Consider the following 8,578-nt stretch of genomic DNA (forward strand, 5'->3'; position numbering starts at 1 on the left):
ATTTACACGAACTGCCGTGAGACCGGGCTGGATAACGAGTTACAACCCAGTCTCACGGCAGTTCGTGAAATGGTCACGTTATTTAATCTATTGATACGTATTCATGTGGACGTTTTTCTCGTTTTTTACGTGGTGGCTAACACGAAAATGTAAAGTAATGTATTTCAATGGGAAGCATATTTCGTGGTCACAGCACAACTACGGTAGGGAGTAGTATGAAAAGCCAGGGAGGTTGGTTGGTGGTGGTGGATGGGTCAAAGAATACAGGACTTTCACCACCGAGACAGGGGATCGCATCCCGCATGTGGCGTTTAGTTTCCCCGTAGTTTTCCTAATCACAACCGTCCCGTTATTGTCGCGTGTCCCCAGCGGCCGTCTCCCGGCGTGTGAGGCGTCCTTTCCCTGTAGTGTTTTTCCGAAACCCAACCTCTGAATAGATGGTTCCCATTTCGTGCTGGCCACCATGAAAAAAAGGACATAAACGTGTTGTACACGTATCAATAGATAAAAAATAACGTGACAATTATACGGACTGCCGTGAGATCGTTTTGCGAGTTAATGCAAATGTCTTTTAATTCCACTCTTTTTGTGAATGTACCTCAGTCAAACTTTCGTTTAAAAGCATATTTAGGACGGAATCGCCACTTTTAAGATTTACCATGTTTTCGTTTTTCGGTCAAATGGCCTTTTGAATGGGAGAGCTAGGGGCACTTTTATGCTAGCCTCAAAATCGCTGTTTTTAAAACACTAAGAAGGCTCGACACAACATGAGACTTGATTTTATTTGGGTTCTTGGAACAATGGGAAATGTTCCAAGAAAAATACATTTTATAAAGTACACTTAGAACAGATAAATGTGCGATTAATTTGCAAATAAATGGCGAGTTAACTATGGAAATTGTGATTAAATATTTTTACGTTTACAAGTAAATCCTAGTATTAAGTTAGTGATTAATCGTGATTAATCACGGCCCGAGCTGGCTGCTGCACCTGTAGTCACACTCACACGTCTGAAATGCTCCGTTGGTGCGCCTGTCTCTTTAAGACGCCCCATATCCCGAAAAAGTCCAGTCTGCTCTGATTGGTCAGCGTTTCCGGATCTCTGCATCTGTACTCTGCCGTCGCTGGCTCTGTACAGGCTGTTGCAGCCGGAGACTGACTGTAAGCCAGACTTTATATCAGCACCATTAACTTCGTGTATGAATACAAAACCTTATGAAGTGTAACGTTTTCTAATTTTAAATACATTTGTTATTGATCAATAAATTGTTAGTGACATTAAATTTAGTGTGTAACAGACTGTAATCGATCCGTGATCCCTACGGAGGGACTTATTTTTACAACGGGAATATTTTATTGTGTATGAACGAGAGAGAGAGAGAGACAGAGAGAGAGAGAGAGACAGAGAGAGAACAACAGAGAGAATGAGAGAGAGAATGAGAGAGAATGACAGAGAGAGAGAGAGAGAACGAGAGAGAATGAGAGAGAGAGAGAGAGAACGAGAGAGAGAGAGAGAACGACAGAGAGAGCGAGAGAGAGAGAGAGAAAACGAGAGAGAGAATGAGAGAGAGAGAGAGCGAGAGAACGAGAGAGAGAGAGCGAGAGAGAGAGAGAGAGAAAACGAGAGAGAGAATGAGAGAGAGAGAGAGCGAGAGAACGAGAGAGAGAGAGCAAGAGAGAGAGAGAGAGAAAACGAGAGAGAGAATGAGAGAGAGAGAGAGAGCGAGAGAACGAGAGAGAGAGAACGAGAGAGAGAGAACGAGAGAGAGAGCGAGAGAGAGAAAACGAGAGAGAGAATGAGAGAGAGAACGACAGAGAGAGAGGGAGAGAGAGAGAGAGAGAGAGAGAGAGAGACGAGAGAGCGAGAGAGAGAGAGAGAGAGAGAGAGAGAGAGAGAGAGAGAGAGAGAGAGCGAGAGAGAGAGAGAGAGAGAGAGAGAGAGGGAGAGAGAGAGAGACAGAAAGAGAGAAAGAGAGAGAGAATGAGAGAGAGAATGACAGAGAATGACAGAGAGAGAGAGAGAGAACGAGAGAGAGAGAGCGAGAGAGAGAGAACGAGAGAGAGAGAGGGACAGAGAGAGAGAGAGAGAGAGATAACGAGAGAGAGAGCACGACAGAGAGAGAAAGGGACAGAGAGAGAGAGCGAGAGAACAAGAGAGAGAGCGAGAATGACAGAGAGAGAGAGAACGACAGAGAGAGAGACAGAGAGAGAGAGAGAGAGAGAGAGAGAGAACGACAGAGAGAGAGGGAGAGAGAGAGAGACAGAGAGAGAGAGAGAGACAGAGAGAGAGAGAGACAGAGAGAGAGAGAGACAGAGAGAGAGAGAGACAGAGAACGACAGAGAGAGAGGGACAGAGAGAGAGAGCGAGAGAACAAGAGAGAGAGCGAGAATGACAGAGAGAGAGACAGAGAGAGAGAGAGAGAGGGAGAGAGAGAACGAGAGAGACAGAGAGAGAGAGAGAGACAGAGAGCGAGAGAACAAGAGAGAGAGAGAGAGAGAGACAACAACAAGAACTACAGTTAGTTTAATGTAAAGAACTACAGTGAGAAAACCGTCTCTCTATGACATCATAAGGAGCCGAGAGTTCAGAACGGTGGGAAATCTGAGGTTTCGGCTCACGGGGATTTCTTTTAAATACATTGACCTCATTGTCTGAAGCTTTGGCCACGTCTAATATGAGCATCCAACACTGTAACATTACACATATGACAGGAAATACAGAAAAGCATAATACAGTAGGTCTCCTTTAAATTGCCAGATTCAATTGTCACAGAAATGCACATCACATTTGAGTGAATTAATTACGCAGCTGTGAGCTCGCTGTTCTGCGTTTGCCTCGAGGAGTACACCTGCATTTAGCCCTACTGGTGCCCTCCAGCGTCCCATTACGCTGTGACACAGCTGTTAGCGTCGCAGAATCAACAGCTACAATTGAGAGCTCCATTTGACTGAATTTACCACAAGTGCTGCCTCAATTTGATTTATGCAAATCCGTGACGCGCCTCTTAAAAGACGGGAGCCTTTCAGCCGCTTTGGGAGGCGCACAGACGTCAGCTGGGCTGTTTTGTCTTGTGTGGTTTCTCTCTTTTAATTAAGACTTGATACAACCTGGTTGTTGTGAGAGGCCAAATGCTCATTTGTCGTCTCAGAGCCTTTCATAAAGGAGGGAATAGTCATCGAATCTGTGTGAACGACCTGCAGCCCTCTGCTTCCAGACGGTGACACCAGCAGCACAAACAAAAGCACAGTGGGAATAGATGTTTAGATAATGACAGAGACATCGTTTTCCCCCGTCGCTCTTGAAAATAATTGATTCACACTGTTATCCTCGAGAGCTCTCGAGAGGTCACGGACACGGAGGTTGTGCTGAGAGAAAAAGACAAAGAAGCTTTGCTGTAGCAACATCTTTAAAGGGTAATTACCGGGGGTTTTCAACCGTGATCCTATTTTCCCATGTTTCTGTGTCTAAGTGACTGATGGGAGCAACAATCTTTGAAATTAGTCCAGTATTAAGAAAGATTGTTGCAGTCGGCAGCTGCGAAACAAGCTGCAATGCAACATTAATGGGCAATTTCATCCACTAAATGCTGACAGACTCAGATTATTATTCTAAGTGTCTGACAACATTATGAAATGATCCCTACAGAGATAGACCTTTTAGTTAAAGAGTAAGATCATTTTAGTTTAACATGAAACAGCCCTGAAATCACCATCACCAAACTCCACCAGACTCCATGTAAATAATCACTACTTTTATCATCGTAAAACACACTTCATTCAAAGTGGACAGAAACTAAATAAAACTATCAAAAGCCGTCTTGGTTCATCTTTCCACTGTTCCAACAATCACCACTCTGGTTTGGTTGAAATAAACCCTTAATTCACCCATTTACATGTGGAGATATGCTGGCTCTATACACGCTAAAAGTCCTGATTATTTACATGGAGTCTGGTGGAAATATGCTGGCTCTATACACACTAAAAGTCCTGATTATTTACATGGAGTCTGGTGGAAATATGCTGGCTCTATACACACTAAAAGTCCTGATTATTTACATGGAGTCTGGTGGAAATATGCTGGCTCTATACATGCTAAAAGTCCTGATTATTTACATGGAGTCTGGTGGAAATATGCTGGCTCTATACACGCTAAAAGTCCTGATTATTTACATGGAGTCTGGTGGTGTTTGGTGATGGAGATTTTGGGGCTGTTTCATGTTAAACTAAAAGGATCTTACTCTTTAACTAAAAGGTCTATCTCTCAAAAGCCGTCTTGGTTCATCTTTCGACTGCTCCGGCAGTGAGACCTCTCACTGCTGTAACATCTTTGTTGGGAGTCGCACATGCTCAGTAGCTAGGTAAGATCACATGCTCAGTAGCTAGGTAAGGACTACTAGCTAGAAGCAGGGTGTTAAATCAACACAAAAATTTCACAAAATTCATTTTGGCGGGTGTTAATAAAAACGTATTAGCCAGTTTGGCCGGTGACGCATGAGGCATTACATGCATGATACATAAGGCTCTGTTCTCGGTCATTTATCCCACTGGTAGTACGTCCTACATTTCCCATGAACACTGTGCCGTAATGCTACGTGATGACGTTTCATACGGCCAGTGGCTGCAAGCAGTTTGCAGTGAAACCAGTGCGAGAAATCATGGAAGAAAACACAAGGAAGAAGAAGAACGAACGGAGCCAGAGCAGGGAGCATAGACTGAAAGAGAAGGGAGTTAGCTAGTAAAGTAAAAAGTTAAGATTAAACTAAATGCAGCGGTGGTTGGGACAGACTCCTGGGGGCGAGAAGAGGAACGAGGCAGGGGATGAGGATATCAACAGTGAAACAAAGAAAAGAAAATGTAATGCCAGATGGCTGACGGGTCGTGAATGGCTTGTGTTGGTTCATGAAAATGTCGTCATGTTTTGTCAGGATTGCCGCATGTACGCGAAAGAAAAAAACAATACGAACAATTTCGTGGTGGGAACTAATCATTTTGAAGTCAAGGCAGTGAAGGACCATGAGAGTGCCCGAAGTCATCAGGAGAGCCTAACTGTACGTCCACACCGCCGCCGACTTGAGCTGCAAAGAAGCTCTGGCCGCCCGGTCGAGGACGCTGGTCAGAAAGTCCGGGGAAGCTGTTTGAGGCTTTGGCCGCTCTGACGTAGCAGCATTCTATGTTCATCATGGAAAAAGATCAAGCAGCCACTGCACGGCCAATACACTGACACTAGAAACCTTTTATAAATGACATATATAATGACAGAATGTGTACTGGTTGTTGGTCGCAGCGGTGTCTGTTAGCAGTTAGCTCGCTCGTTAGCCGCTGAACCGCAGCAGCGTGCAGGCAGAGCGAGCAACCGCCAGCTGTTGATCCGTGCAGGACTTCACCGTGAGCGGACTGTTTAGAGACCATGTGACCGGCAGGTAACGTTAACTGGTCCCTATACGCAAATATCATAAATGATAGGGAACCCAGCAACGGCCATGATGAGCTTCTCCTCCTGTTTCTCTGAACTAATGTTTTGGTAGGAACCAAAGTTTACATCGTATGTTTCTCTGGAATCAGCCAGCGTGAAGGACGTCTATATTCTGATTGGTTGCCGCTGCTTGCGGCTGAACCGCGTCATAGCTCATTACCATAAAGTTGACCTACTTTCAACTTTCTGATTGACGCTCTGGTCGCTCAAAACGCCCAAAACGCGACGCCGACAGATTTTCCGCTCCTTGCAGCTGAGAGAAGCAGCTTCCATTGAAAATGAATGACTTCCTGTATCTTTAGAAGATCAAGTCGGCCGCGGTGTGGACGTACAGTAAGGATTAAAACTGCCAAGACAGGCCGTACTGAAGAGAGCCTTGCTGGGAGAAGCCTCGCTTTATTGAAGACGTCTGAGTTGGCAGACTGATCTCACAAAGTGGCGTAGGTATGACACACCATTTTGTGTGCCGTTTTTGCATGTTATCAAGACGCATGATTGTTTTTTAGCATGTTTATCAACGCCGTTTGGCCTCCGTTGACCTACATTACATCACTCGCCGTACATCGCCTACATTACATCACTCGCCGTAGCGAGTAGTAAAACACAAGACTTTCACCCAGGAGAGCTGTGATCGCGTCCCACGTGTGGCGTTTAACCCCAATGTTCTTTCCCTAAACCCAACCGTTTATTTTTTCCCTAAGCGTGTGACGTTGGTCGCGTGTGACGTTGTTCTTGCAATAGCACGGCACGTTCTCGCGATATCACGGCACGTGGTTGGTATGTTTACATCCGCTGTATACAGCGTGTACAGACATACACGTGGACAGCTCAAAACGCGTACAGATAACACGGCGCTTGGCTTTAGGAAAGTGGCGTGTATGTTTACGCAAAGTCATGATACCGTGTTGGAGTTGGAGAAGATGCAGCTAGCTACTTTTTCGAAATGCCCACGCCATCGGAAAAAAGGGCAGGCCTTTCACCGACTTCGCATGGATGTGTGAGTAAGTGAATTAACGTTACCATTTACATGCTTCAGAAACAGTGCTTTTAATACGATTCAGAGAGCTTCCATAGACACAGATGGAACTTTACGTTTGGGGCTTTCAAAAAGAAAGAAAAATATCTCACTGAAATGTACTGTGTTGTAGGCGCTAACAATGGCTTCATTTACTCGAACATTAATTTCAGGGTGGACAGGAAGAAAGGCTTGAAGACAGGAGAGACATACACAAATGACTACACTACATAGCAGAGGATGAGCGAAGAAAGACGAGGGAAAGATTATCAGATGGCAAGTTCATCTCGGTCATGCAGTGATGGAAGAAGAAATGGTAAAAGCTGTCTGAAAGCCAAATGCTACAAATATAGCTGAAGCAGTGTGCAGTATAATGGAAAGTGGAGTTAGCCGTGATTGGAAGAACAAGCTAGTGGCAAACACTACAGATGGAGCATCTGTAATGACAGGAGTAAACAATGGTGTAGTTACAAAACTGCGTGCAGACAGACCAAATGTGCTGGGGATCCACTGCATAGCCCATAAGCTAGAGCTAGCCTTTTCAGACGGAATAAGGAAAAATGTGATGGCCAGGAAAGTTGAGGACCTGTTGAGTGGACTCTACACCTTATATCATAAGACTGGAGTGAACAGGGCCAGCCTAAAGCACCACTTCAGGGAGCTCCACATGAAGGCTTTGATGCCAACCAGAGCAGGTGGAACCCAGTGGGTGGCTACCACATCTCTTCAAAGCACTTGACCATTTTCTCAGGGGATATGCTGGCATTGTACGCCACTTAGAGGAGAAGGTATGTTCATTTATACTGTAGCAGTGTAGATGGAGCAACATGTTCTCACACCCATCTCGTAAAATATGGACGCTTGGTCAGGTGCCTTTGTCGTTCTTGTTGACGCTAAAAGTCTCCTTTAGCGCTATAAGTAAACGCGCTTGGTCGAGACTAGCTGTCCCTTTAGCGCTATAAGTAAAAGCGCTTGGTCGGGACTAGCTGTCCCTTTAGCGCTATAAGTAAACGCGCTTGGTCGGGACTATTGCCGTCCCTTTAGCGCTATAAGTAAACGCGCTTGGTCGAGACTATTGCCGTCCCTTTAGCGCTATAAGTAAAAGCGCTTGGTCGGGACTAGCTGTCCCTTTAGCGCTATAAGTAAACGCGCTTGGTCGGGACTATTGATGTCCCTTTAGCGCTATAAGTAAACGCGCTTGGTCGGGACTACTGATGTCCCTTTAGCGCTATAAGTAAACGCGCTTGGTCGGGACTATTGCCGTCCCTTTAGCGCTATAAGTAAACGCGCTTGGTCGGGACTATTGCCGTCCCTTTAGCGCTATAAGTAAACGCGCTTGGTCGGGACTATTGCCCTCCCTTTTGACGCAGTTATGTTAAGGAAAAGGTCGCGGGTGGGCGTACGGTTCCGTGACACGCGGGAGGAAAATAAAAAGTGAGTTGACTGTGCCTAAACTGGTTATTCGCCATAGAATGACAGAATACACATTTACCAGGACGTATACTTATCAGGACCCCTTTCCTGTCATTGTTCCAGACCCAACATCTGCATCCTCTCTTATACACAGGGCCCCAACTCTCTCACCATAACCTCAATAACATAGTACAATATGGAATACATTTAAATTGAATATATGTAGGCATAATTAAACATAAGTCAAAGTTATAAGTCATCAGATACAACACGACTATAGCAAGCGTGACAAGCGTGACGTGAACCCCTCTCTCCTGGTGAAAGTCCTGTGTTTGACCCATCCACCCCCCCAACCAACCTCCTTACATACTACTCTCTAAATCCTCTCTAACTGCTGCTCTCCCCGGGGCGTTACACAAACACGCTGAAAGACGGCATTTTCGTCGCATCAGACGCTGACAGCCACTGACAGCCACTGACAGCCACTGTCCAAACGTCCTTATTTTACGAGTTCGGAGTGAGAACGGGTTGAGATGGATTATTTAATGTTTGCTTTCTTTTTCTCTTCATTCTTCGTTTTAAATGCTGATGCTGGATGCCATTTCAAGGCATTTGAAATCATTTGGGCTGAGCAGCCTATCATTTTCTGCACTTCTTTATATGTTTTCCCCTCTCCA

The sequence above is a fragment of the Sander lucioperca genome, chromosome 7, assembly GCF_008315115.2.
Source record: "Sander lucioperca isolate FBNREF2018 chromosome 7, SLUC_FBN_1.2, whole genome shotgun sequence".
NCBI lineage: Eukaryota > Metazoa > Chordata > Actinopteri > Perciformes > Percidae > Sander > Sander lucioperca.